Below are 12,567 nucleotides of genomic sequence, written 5' to 3' on the forward strand. Positions count from 1 at the left end.
TCGGAGATGCCTGTGTTTTATGTGGATAGAGCAGCAACGTATGAAGCCTGTGCATTATAGATGTAACGAGAGGAGTCAAAAGGGAGAAATTACCTCATGGGCAGTGTGGGGAAAACAGTAGTGCTTTCTGGTTTGATTGAAAATGGAAGTGCTGAGGGTCTCAGTGAGCTGTTTGCAAACAAAAAAGAGCAAGTGTGCGTGCATCTGTCTGTGTATGTACTGGATCTGCAGTGAGATGTGAGAAATGGGAAAGAGGAGGTCAGACTGGAGTATTAGTCATGGCAGGTGGAGATAAATTGCAAGCAATCTGTGTAATCAGATTCTCTAACATGGAGAGTGCAAGTGAGTAGGAAAGTGGATTAATCCTATCTGCTGAGCCAGCTACACCTGGAAAGCAAAGGGGGGAATCAGGACAGGTTGTCTGACTGGTTAGAAGAACCGATGATCAAACTGTCCTGTTTGCCTGCTGCTAAAGTGATAACCTATCGAGTTGCTTCCACAGATTTGCTATCTCCCTTTTAATGATGTAAAGAAAGGGTGAGCATCTCTAAGGATCAGGGTAGAGCCCACGAATTAATGTTATCTGGAAGAGCAGGAGCACATCAAGCAAATTAGCCTCTGCCCTTCCTTTTGTTTCACTGCCTTTGCTCTCATAACAAGTGACTGCTAAATAGACAGCGCAGGTGGGGGAAGCTGGATTACAAATGTGACAAGTGGCATTAAGCCATGTAGACAGGGAATGTTGTTTGCAGTGACGATGCTGTAATCGCACTTCTGCAGCTTACATCTTTGCAAGCCTTTAAGACAAGGCTGTCCTGAGCTGGGTAGCCTTAGCACAGTCGCTAACTGGAATGGGGATCGCAGCTTGCTGTAAGGCATTAACAGGTTTAGCTGCTTCTCATATGTTTTCACCACCTCATTCTTTTTAAGCCAGGATCCAGAGGAGAGTGTTGAGACAAAATGTTGCTCACCTGTGGCTATCTCATCTCAGTCAGAAACTAACTCTTATGATGAGTGCTGAGGGAGGTATGCTGCTTCTGCTTGCTCAGAAAGCAATAGCCAGAGGCTCCCTCCAAAAAGAGCAGTAAGGCAGAAAGCCCCGCATGAGAAGCAACAAAATGGCTTGTCTTGGACTAACCAAACCTGTTTGCCCAAATAAGTTGTTCTTCTTCCCTGACACCAAATTTCTTACATCGGGGTCAACTTTCCCCTACCCAAACTCCTTTCATTTCTGTGGTTTTCTCACGTGGCTGGAAGATGGGAAAATACAAATATGACTGATATTCCCATCGGAGAGCACCTCAGTGCTCATGTCCACCCTCTGCCCACGTGCTCTCCTGAAGTCTCTGGGATGTGCTGCCGGGGGTGGTGGGCTGAGTCCATCCCCCTCTGTCCCACAGCTTGTGCACGTGCCAAAGGGGCACTCACCTGGCACAGGTACAAAAAGGCTCCACCTTACAGAGGATAATTGTATTTGGTGATAGAAAACCCAAAGGGAATGTGCTGCAGATTCCTGTAGGATAGAGCCATGCTCTCCTCATCTCGCCTGGAATAGCTGACTGAAAAACAGGTCTAAGACAAGGCATATACCATAAGCTGGTGGGTTTTTGTCTCTTGATTTCTCGTGCCTTTCCTGCCCTTCAGCTCCTCTAAGTTAGAAAAAATGTGGTCATAGTTTGACTCCAACTTTCAAAGCACTCACAGCAACAGAGTGAGCTAAGAAATGAAGCAAAACAAGCCTGGCCATATGAAAATAAACTCCCCAGTATAATAAACTTCTCTTTCCTTACCTCTGCCCCAGCAACAGAGGAATAATTAAATAACTTGTTTATTCACACACTGCACAAGGCTGCATAGCTTCCAGGTGCAGAGCAGGAGGCTCTCCTTCCTAAAAAGGGGACAGATACTCGGCACACCTGGAGACTCCATCTCCTTGCATGTCCGAGGAAGCCGTTCCCACTTGCCCGTTTCGGGATACGCATCCTCCTTGGGAGAGGCACCTGGGGGCTTTGGCAGGAGCAGTGTCCCTCTGATGCTGCAGCGGCAGTAGCCTGGCATTCGCTTGCAGCGTTTATCGCTGGTTGGGTGACTACATTGTTTGCTTCTGCCCTCGGAGTCAAGAGCGAGGCTCCGGAACGGGCAAAACGCCAGCGTATTCCCAGGGAAGCTTACGTCATCGCCAATTCACTGGTGCCAGAGACTGTGCTGGAAACCTGAGGTCGCTTTTGCCATTAATTGCCCAGATGATTAATTCATGCAATGATATCATTTTCCTGGGTGGAGGTTAGGAGGGTACGGACTCTAGTAACGAGGGGTGTGATGGGATACAAAACTTGTGCTCCTTGTTGATGTCAACGCTAATTACAACAAACTATCCACCGTGTCCTCCACATCATCCTTCCTCCCCCAGAAAGGGTACCATTTTTCTCATTTTTCTCTGGCTCTCCACTCTTCTGCTTTTTTTTCTTTGGCATGTGATGTGTGAGTTGCTTTTATGAGATTTGTAGTATTTCAAAGTCTACCCTAGAGGACTGAAACATAGTGCCCTTAACTTATACAACTCCTTTGTAAAAAGGCTTGTTGCTTTTATTTTTACACTTAATTTGGGCTTTTTCCATCTTACAAATCTCATCCCACCTTCCAAAAATTCCTTGTATTTACATCATTTACATTGCACTTTCCAGGAAAAAAACAACAAAAAAACCCCCCAAAACCCCACAAAAATAACCCCACAACTATTAACCTTCTTTAAAAAGAAAAAAAAGTGAGTTTGGTTCTTATTACACAGTGACTGGTGTATTGTACTGTGACATTCTCCCCTCAGAGGATGCTGCTCTGTCTATAGGGGTGTAGGATCACTTTTTAGTCAGTCTGGAAATTCTCCAGAATGTCAGGTTTTGCAGTAAATACTCTAGGCTGTCTTATTCTTTTTTTGAAGTTTTTAGGCTAAAAATCCCTTTCCTGCCACTTTAATAGCTAAGCAAATAAGCCCAGAATTCCCAGATGGGCATAACAAAGAGGTGCCTTGGCCCAGATACAATTAATAGCTGATAAAGGTGCAGTGGCTTGATCTGATAATCTATTGGTAAGTGAAACTGCCAACTCGAAATGTCAAACAAAACACCCAGGGCATTTTCAGAGCTGTTGTAAGAGCATTTTCTTTCAAACAACGTCACTGCTCTGCCTCCTGTATCCCTCCCCCTCGCTCACTCCAGTGTTTCTCTTCTCCCCTCAGGCCTCCGTGTTTTCGGCTGGCTTACGTCCCCAGAGGTGTACACAGCCCTGGATCGTAAGTTTTCAAACAGACTCGGTAAGACCAAATGGAAACCTTCCAATTTCCAGATATGCCTGTTATTTGTGGGATGAAATGGTTTCCTTTCTGTTTAAGCAGTGGGGAAGCCATGCTCTCTCTCCGTTCTGGATAATTTTTCACTTCTTCCCATCCTTCATGGTTTTCTGTGGTATTCTCCTACCTCATCTAGAGATTAAGAAATGTCAAGGTATTTTTCTTGAATGCTGACAAACAGCAGAGATCTAATTAGCAATTGTAGCAGATCTGTTACCAGTTCAGTACTGTAGATTCGTATATATTTATAATACAGTTATCAAGGAAAATTAAGTGATTATGTAGAACTAACGATGTCTGTATTAATGGCTGTCAGGTTCCAGACACTCATCTATTGTCTGATTAATGAGAAATAATCCTACTCTGTCTGGGCAGATCAAATGCTAAAGCAAGGGTACGCTATGACTTTGCTGCCATTAGCAGACTACCCTGGCCACAGGAAAGGTGGCCCAGGGCATGTGCTTGTAATTTAGACCCTGCTCATAAAGAGGAAAAAAATAATGAGATGGCCTTGGAAAAGTAGGAGAAAGGGTCTTTGATGTGACCTTTGGGGTGGAAATGATCTTTTGTCCTGGTGGCAGTGCTCCGTCGCAAAGGGCTGAATTCTGTATTGCCACCAGAGCGACATGAGAGGGAAGAAAAGTTCGTCTGCTTCCTAGGGTGACCTGTGGTGGGCTGTCATGGGGAAGAAATGCAGCAGACTGGATGGGGTAGCAAAGACCCCTTTTCCAGGCTTCCTGGAACTGGGAGTATTGCCTTCACATCACATTTGAGAGAGTAACTGCGGGTGTTTTTAAAGGCACATCAAATTCTGCTGCAAACTATCAGTCTGGGATATGAACAAGATAGCTGCTGTGTTGTATAATACTCTAGCCAGAAGAACACTAGGAGCATTATCTTCCTATGGTTTGGAAAAAGAAGTCAGAATTCATATTAAAGGGAGGAAAATGGAAGGACTGGAGAAATGGGTGAAGAGCTGTACAAAGTAGGGGAGAGGAGTGTGCCTTTTTTTTTGAAGAATGAAATTTCATTTTTGCCAAACGTTGTGGGGTTTGGCTGATTTATTTCCTGCTCTCAGCATGAACCAGAGCCAGCACTTCTTCCCTGTATAATTCAACTGGGAAGCATGGAAAAGCATTGGCTTCCTTATTTCTTCTTATACACAGGAGCAAACACACACATGCCAACTCCTTTTAAAAGATGGCAACCAGTGTCTTCAGCCAGGTCTTCGTGGTTGGAAATGGCTGTTCAGCTCCCTCGAGTGTAAAAGTGTGTTACCTCAAGCCCTACATTTTAATTTACAATTTGATCTTACATTTAGTTGACAATGGCACAAACAGAAGGAAATATTTTAACTTGCTGGTTCTAGCCCTTTAATAATACAATGCTGTTTAAGAAAGGATACTAATAAGCCACTTCTTGGTAAAAGTGATAGCTAAAACTATTCACGTTATTTGGAGCAGAATAAGAGGTTAACTGATGCCTCATTCCCATCCAAGTGAATGGAGAAAGTCCCACTCCACTGGGACTCAGGACTTCCAAGCCTGGTGGAAAAAAACAGCCAGAAGTGCTTACGCCATACCTCTTATGTAGCCAATGCAAAATATATTTAATCTAGAAGTACTGGTAGACTTTCACCAGTGCTAAATTAACTTCGTAAGCAAACACAAGCATATTTACATATGACTATTAAAAAAGCAAACCCCATAGCAGCAGAACATTCAGCTCCAAGATGATTCAGACCTTTAAAATCTGTTGTTTAAAATACAGTAACACTCCTTTTTTGGATAAAATGTATTATTTTTAATATAGAGTATCTTGGCTCTGTGTGGTTGTCTTCTTTTGTATAATACAATGAACATATCCGTTACACTGTCATTTTCCTCCCCCACTTTAATCTGTAACTTGCTGGGCTTAGAGCAAAGGCTGAACGGTCCTGTGGTACATTGCAGCCCAGGATCATGTCAAAGACCTTCCTGGCTGCAGAAACACTTTTGCTTGACTCTGCAGAACAAGCTGATAAACTCCAGAGGAACATGCTAGAAAATATAGATCCTCCTCAGAGAAAGAAGTCAAGAAAATCAGTTTTCTCCTTCAGCTTAGCAGCCCAGCACAGTTGTTTATAAGCACTGCTGTAGCGCAGTGGACAAAACAATGGAAATTTGGGATAAAGAATGATCGCGCGGTCCCAGAGGTGATGGTCTGGGTGTTTCTGTCCCTGAGTCACTGCATGCACCTCTGGTGTGCTGTGCCCATCACAGGCAGCTGCCAGGGACTGCGGACACAACACGTGGGCAGGGAAACACGCTCGGCTGTTTTCTGAAGCGGGCTTGACAAAACCAAATAACGTGACAAGTTAGGAAGCGTTTGTTCTTTTTTTAGCCCCAAAGTTTTTTGGGTTTGCTGCTTGAAGATGAGACTCGGTGCCTGTATTTCCCTTCTGGTTGCTAAAGCATTAATGCGCTTTGGCGAGAGGGCTTGGATGAAACGCTGCGCTCCCTCCAGCAGCTCAAGGCTGCTGTATTTAGCTTGATGCATCTATCTAAAATAGGCCTGTGTGTATTTAGTTAATCTTGCGGGCAGGCTTTCTTACTTCGGCAGCCTTGTGAAGTTCCTTTTAACAGGAGAGAGAGGAGTAGGCGAGGTAGGGGGTTGCTGTTTTATAATAAAATTGAAAGAGGCTGTCAGGAATTAAGATGAAGGTTACCCTGGTTTACTCTGGGCAACCTTAATAATTCAAGAAAGCCTTTCAGTCAGGGCTTCCCCCGCTGTTCCCCACAGGGGCAGTTTCATGTATGAGAATTTCTTGAGGCCATTCAATGCGCCGGCTCCTAAGAAACACGAAGCATGGGAGGGGACGGCGCCTGTCAAGAGCTAGAGCTGACAATCCCTATTAATGTGCAGGCAGGCTTTTCCCAGGAAGATACTTTGATGTCTCTGACTCTTGGTCACAGGTCACAGGCCTCTGTCTCGAAAGAAAATGCCACCTCTTTTGCTGAGCCCGGCGGACGGACTGCGTAACCGTTGTGCCCTCCCTAGGAGCGACCCACGGAAAGAAGGGCACAGTGCCTTTAGTTACCCAGAGCAGCCGCAGATCTTCTGCAGTCGCTAGCTGGCATCTCCCAGAAAAGCCATGCCAGCCGTGCAAGATCATCCGCCTTCTGCTGCGGTCAGAAAGAGAGAGGGTTCAGATCCAAACCCTAAACTCTTTTTTTTTAGTTCAGCAAGAATCCTATTGAAGTTGATGAGAATTTTGCTTGAGCTGGAAGGGAAGGAATTGACTCTCTGAGAGAGTTGCCAGTTGAATAAGTAGCGTTGCGAGCTTTTCTGTACGCTCTGTTCTGCTGACTTGCACACAATATTGGAGTTTGGTAAATGTTCCAGTAAAAGTAATGCAGTAATCAGAGGAAGATAGAAGACATGAGCTGCCACATTGCTGTGGCATTTCATCTTTCGGACAGAAAAGTTTTGTGGCCAGCTTTGGCTGCCTGGAATAAATAACAGTAACATGCTGTTAACTTGTGATATCCAAACCTTATAATGGTCCTTCAACCCCACTGTTAGAAGTAGTCAGCCAGCAACATTTCAGTGCAACATCTCTCCGCTGAAAGACCACAGCCTGTCGGCTGTGAAACAGGCTCTGGAAATGCCATCTTTGAAAACTTGTTTGGAAAAGAAAGCCTACAAATGAATGGGATATTTGATACAACATTTATCTATTACAAGAAATTTTGGAATATTTGTTGTGCTGTTTTGGAGCAGAAAATATTTTGAAATGGCACAATTTATTTGAAATGAGCAGTCTGGTTTTCAACCTACTCTTAAAAATATAAAAATTTTCAACCAGACCAATCTTAGCCCGGCTCCATATGTCTCCCTGTGCTGTAATTCCTCCCATACAGCCACAGATGATAAGACCTTAGTGCTTGTGTTTGGAAGAACCTATACCTTCAGCTCTGCCTCTGTCGGTCTGTGTCTCTCTCCTTCTGGTCGTTAGATGGTTGTGATGTGCTGAGGACCCTGAGCTAGTTCTGAGGTAGTTGTCCTCTGGCTTGAAAACAGAGAGGACACCAACATGGTTTAATTCTTAGTGAGGCATCTACAACTGTGACTTTCTGCAGAGCCTCCCACGCCTTGGACTAATAGAAGCAATAGCTGGTTACCTTCACACGATGCTGTAAGACCGGTATATTTTCCCAGAGCAGAGTAGGTGGCGAAGAATGGATAGGCTCTTTAGTTGTCTAACCTCCTAAGTGCATGTTTTTATGTTTAGTGGTAGAGCCCAAGGGCTATGGGCAGGTAAGAAAAACTCTGATTTTTTTTTTTTTTTTTTTTATAAAGACAGTGTAGCACATGCCTGTTCCATGGTATGGTCAGTGCTAGCAGCTGGAGGGGAGGTGGAATAATCATCAGCAATAAATCTTTGTGAGCCTCTAAAGAGCACTTCTGAAACCCAACATACAGCCAGGGAGTCCATTTTAACTAACAGCAAGTTCTGCGCTTCCTCTTGGCAAAACTCACATTTCTTTGCTGACACAGAGCAGTTGTTATACTTGCTAGGTGGGGAATACTTAGTTACTAACTAGGTTCTCCACCACAGTTTCTCTGGCCAGAAGGTTCCTGCTGCTGCTTGGTTAGTATCAAGGAGCATCAGGCAGGTGCTGTGATTGCAGAGAGATGCCAGCAAAGACCAACAGATTGACCGAAGTCCTCAGCCTTGCTGCTGCTTGCCAGCGAAGAAAGCGTGGTGGGCCGTGGCTGGCAGCAACCTCAGGCGACGGGCTCTGCCGTGAGGCTCAGTGACGAACAGGCAGAGGGAGGGCAGGGCCAAAGCTGACGAAGCAGCTGCCATCTCCTGCATTGCTTGGCAATGTTTCTTGTTCAACCTTCGGGGTAGCGCAAACTGAAAAATCAGCTCAGGTAGGGATTGCTGCCAGGCACTGCCTAGCCCTGCAGATGATGCACTGGCAGCAGCTGCTGCTCAAGATCTGGCTGCCCAGGAGGCAGCTGCTGCTTTACAGCGTGAACATCTGAGCTTTTCTGGGGTGCTTAAGCAAGTGTCTTTGCGTGGGGATCTCGTATGGTCACGCAGCTCCTGCTGAAGTCGGGGGATCATCGCAGCTGGATGAAATGCTGTTTTCTTCACTCTGGCTTTCAGGGAGCTGCTGCTTTGCTCTTGCTGCAGTGGCGATGGCTTAGATGCAGGGCTGGTTTGGACCACACCGGTGAGTATTTACAAACTAGCCTTGGAGTTGGTTTTCCAATCAGAAATGATAAACTCACAGCAGGAGAAACTATACAAGCTGCACTACATGGGAGGCTGAGCTCAATGATCCTAGTCTTCAAATCTATTTGATTTTTTTACAAGTGCTCCACAGTGCTTTAGTAGTAATTGAAGAGATCCAAAGCAATTATCCTCTTTCAGGAATGAGATACTACTGATGGGGAGCTGAAGCAAGAAGACAGCAAGTGATTAAGCTGATAATAGGGAAGGACTTTTATGTATTTGTTATCATGCAGTGTACATTATTATTAGCGTGCACGATAGGACCCTCTCTTGCCTTGGTTTTACATGTGGATTTCCATATGAAGTGATTTAACCAGGTTTCTTCTGCGGTTCTTAAGAAAACACATGTGGATGTGCAGGGTCTTTCACCAACACGTGAAGGTGATCAACTACCTCTATGGAGTTGAGTGATGATACCAGCTTTTCATAACCCCATCACTCACTGGGTCATGTTTGGATACTGCGTTTGCATTGGAGTAGATAGGAAAGCGGACAGAGATCCTTGTGTCTAACCTGGCTTATAAAAGATCACCCATGCACTACTTTCTTACACAGTTAACGTCTTCTGGGTATCCACAACAGGTTTTGCAGTGATCAGCTCTGAAACTGGTATCCAGTGACCTTAGCAGCTCTCATTTGAGCTGAGAAGTCTGTATATTCTTTCATGTTAAAGTAATACAGTTTTCAGGTAGATTTAATTTTAAACAGCTGCCATGCTTACTTTGTATATTCCAGAACACCTCTGCAATCTGTATTTATATCACCGTGCATCTCAGTCTCTCTCAAATTTGACCCAATTCAGCCTTTCCATGCTTTATTTAACAGAAATATCATTATACAACCAGACACACTAAGGCACAAAGTAATTAAGTGACTTGCTCAAAGTAAAAAGTCCATAGGAAAAAACCATAGAGAAAGGAACTGCTCTTTCTATCCACAAAACCCATAAGCTTCATTTCCTTTTGTGTTCAGTCTTGAAATAGAGAATAATGTTTTGTGTGTTTTAACGCAGTGACTGCCATACTGCAACATGCAGGAATATCAGCTCTGCACTTCAGCTAAGCCTATGGAAAACACTGAATATGCAAGTGTAAGCGCAGGCAGAATTTGGCTCGTCATCTTAACAGGGGGAGGCCAGGCTCCATGAGTGCATAGCTCTGTGCAAAGCTGCGGGGAATAAACATAGTTCCTCAGCCTGCTGTAGTTAACACCTCGCCATCCACGCCAGCCTCTGAAATCTTAAAGCTAAGAAGTTGTGCCCTGGGGTTTGTTTGGGTTTTGTTGGTTTTCTTAACCCAAATGGTGGTTGACAAAGTGATGCGGTTGTTACAAGGCGGCCAGTTCCAACATCCAAAGCTTTAAACCCGCTGGCCTTTATGAACCTGAGGGCTCAGGCACTGGGTCTGGGCAAGAGCTGAAAATAAACCTAGCGGAGTGAGGCAGCTCCCTAGCTATTACTCAGAGCTCTGTTGAGTTTGTTTTGGACTCTTCAGCTGATCTTACAGTCTTCTCTTGGGCACGTCTTCTTTTCTGTAAATACATATCTACAGTAAAAGTGGTTTTCTTCAGTAAGCTTCAGTCACATGGGGCTGCACCACTTAGCTCTGATCAAGTACGGATTGTGCCACAGAGGAGTAGGAATACTATTTCACCGTATAAATGTACGGGCATTTATAGTCAGGACGCACAAGCAGAAATGGTAGCTCTTGGATAACTTCTGCCTGAGATTTGTAGGATGTTCCCCGTCGCTGTTCTGCCTGCTGCAGTGCTCGTGCTCTCTGTAACCAGTTAGTCACGCCGTATTTGTGCGTGCACCCAGCAAGAGCTCAGCCCGACACGTGCTGCCCAGGTTCCTCGCGCTGTGCCCTCCTCGGGCTGTCCGGCTGCGGAGCTGCCGCGTGCTCTCCCTTCCCCTCTTCCCTTTCCTTCTGTCCTTTCCAGGCTTGGGAAAGAAGTTCTGTGAGTATGGGAGAAGGAGAAACTAAAATAGCTGTGTGGCTTGATCCTTTACATTCCCAGTTACAAAATAGTTTTAAGTGACGCTTTTTTTTTTTTTCTCCAAGAAAGCTTTTCCCACCAGCCCCCCCCCCCCCCGCCCCCTCCACTCATGGTGGCTACGTATTTGCCAGCCCTTGAAAGGCTTGGTGCTTGGGTTCTTAAATAAGGCTGGCCAATTTTGTAACCCTTAAAAGCTTTGTAATTCGGCTATTGATCAGCAGGGGAACCAGAGCTCTTGAAGCTGCTCGTGCTTGGTTCAGGGGTGCAGCATGGAGGCATGTGAGCGGAGCCTTACAATATCTCTGCACTCTGCAAAACAAAGCTTGTCTTCTTAAATGAGGAAACCAAGGCACAGACGTTGAGTGACCGTTCCCCAAGCTGATGACAGAGGACTTTGTTAAAATCGTGTTGTGCTTTATTTCCACGTCTGGGCCCAGCCCTCTAGCCTACTCTCTCAGGACTCTGTCTGGGTCCAGAATCTATTCCAGTTCCCACACTCATGTATTATGCTTTCTGATGCTTTTTGCCTAAACATAGTTTCTGGTGATTGGAGCCAACTACGGAGGGCTCCTACACCGTCCAGCATGAATGCAAAGACTGGATAGGCAAGCAGACGGGAACCGGGAGAGAAGACAACTTGATAAAGGAGAGTTAGTGAAATAATTTATTATTAGGCTTTTAACACATACTTTCTAATCATAGCAGTGCACCTCTGGTGATACAACTCTTTGTCAACACAGTCTTCCTACGGAGCTGACACAGATGGCATTTGAAACGTGGCCAGATGCTTTATTAAGGAAGAGAAACACTCGCCCACTGACTGTCCTGCACAGGCTCCTGCTGGCACCACGAATATATTTGGCTTGTAGCTCCAACCTGCAACCATGCTAGAGCAGGATCTCATGGACATTTGGGAGGTCGCAGCTGGGAAGTAGGCACTGGCAATGGTACAAGAACTAGGGTGCTCAGTCCAGCTCTGGGAGACAGGATTGTCACCCTTGCTGGGGTGAGAAGTGTGTGGGTACATGGTGTGAGCAAAAGGGATGTATTACACAAACCCCCACAGCTTTTCACGTGTCTCCATGTGATCGATAGTAATGATGCAAAAAAGTGAAGAAAAACATCTCCTACAAATACTCAGCACAGTTTGAGCTGGTAATCACAAAGCTTGAGACAGACATAGCTAGCTGGATCCCTACAGTGCTCCAGTTGAAGGTCTACCAATCCCCATTTTCCCTGCCTCTTTGGGGGAATAGTCTAGCCAGTCAATCTCCTACCACTTCTACATCACACAAAAGAATTTGGCATCAAGCCATCTTACAGTTGTGTCAGAAATCTTCCCCAGAGTGCAGAAAAACATTGTCTTTCTCTTCCATCATCAAAATAAATCAGTAAGTGTGCTCAAATTCTCAGCCTGTTCTTCTCTTTGTATTAAGTGCTGCTACATGAGATAGGCATGTATGGCCAGAAAGCAAATGAGCACCTTGCTGCACAAAAGCAAAATACAGGCTTTATTTCTCCAGGTATCTGCTGTTCACACCATCAGGTTAAGTAAATCTCAAATATTATAAGGAGTTCCTCACCATATGGGAAAAATCTAGGAAACGGGGATAGAGTGGTGTCTGGAATGGTGCAGGGGGGAGAAAAGGGGTGGATGCAAATGGCAGCAAAACTTAGATGGAGTATACTAGCACTACAGATGGTTTGGAAGACTTCAGAGGTTTGAAGGAGAACATTTTAACCCCCAGAAGCATAGAACATTTGGGAAAGAAATCAAATTTTTTTGTGGCATTTTAAAGTGAATTAGAAGCATTGATGCAAGAATTGCAGAATTGTGTTTAAAGATATGTTATTTGGAAATACGCAATCCATTTTTGTCTTATAAACATATGAAAAGCAAAACAATTTGTGCTCCAAACAGAAAATCCTTCTTATC

The 12,567-nt window shown here is 44.9% G+C and overlaps 1 protein-coding gene across 3 annotated transcripts in view; it reads left to right on the top strand.

Annotated features, from left to right (window-relative positions):
- The window catches only part of SYN3 (synapsin III), a 263,138-nt gene that overhangs the window by 62,333 nt on the left and 188,238 nt on the right, over positions 1 to 12,567 (top strand). For 2 of the 3 annotated variants that reach the window (XM_030040449.1, XM_030040451.2), the window contains exon 2: positions 3,236 to 3,310. The exons of the other annotated variant lie outside the window; for it this stretch is intronic. The gene's annotated coding sequence lies outside the window, so the exon portion shown is untranslated. The remainder of the gene's footprint in view (positions 1 to 3,235; positions 3,311 to 12,567) is intronic. 3 annotated transcript variants of the gene reach the window in all.

Source organism: Aquila chrysaetos, chromosome 17, assembly GCF_900496995.4.
Source record: "Aquila chrysaetos chrysaetos chromosome 17, bAquChr1.4, whole genome shotgun sequence".
NCBI classification, from domain to species: domain Eukaryota; kingdom Metazoa; phylum Chordata; class Aves; order Accipitriformes; family Accipitridae; genus Aquila; species Aquila chrysaetos.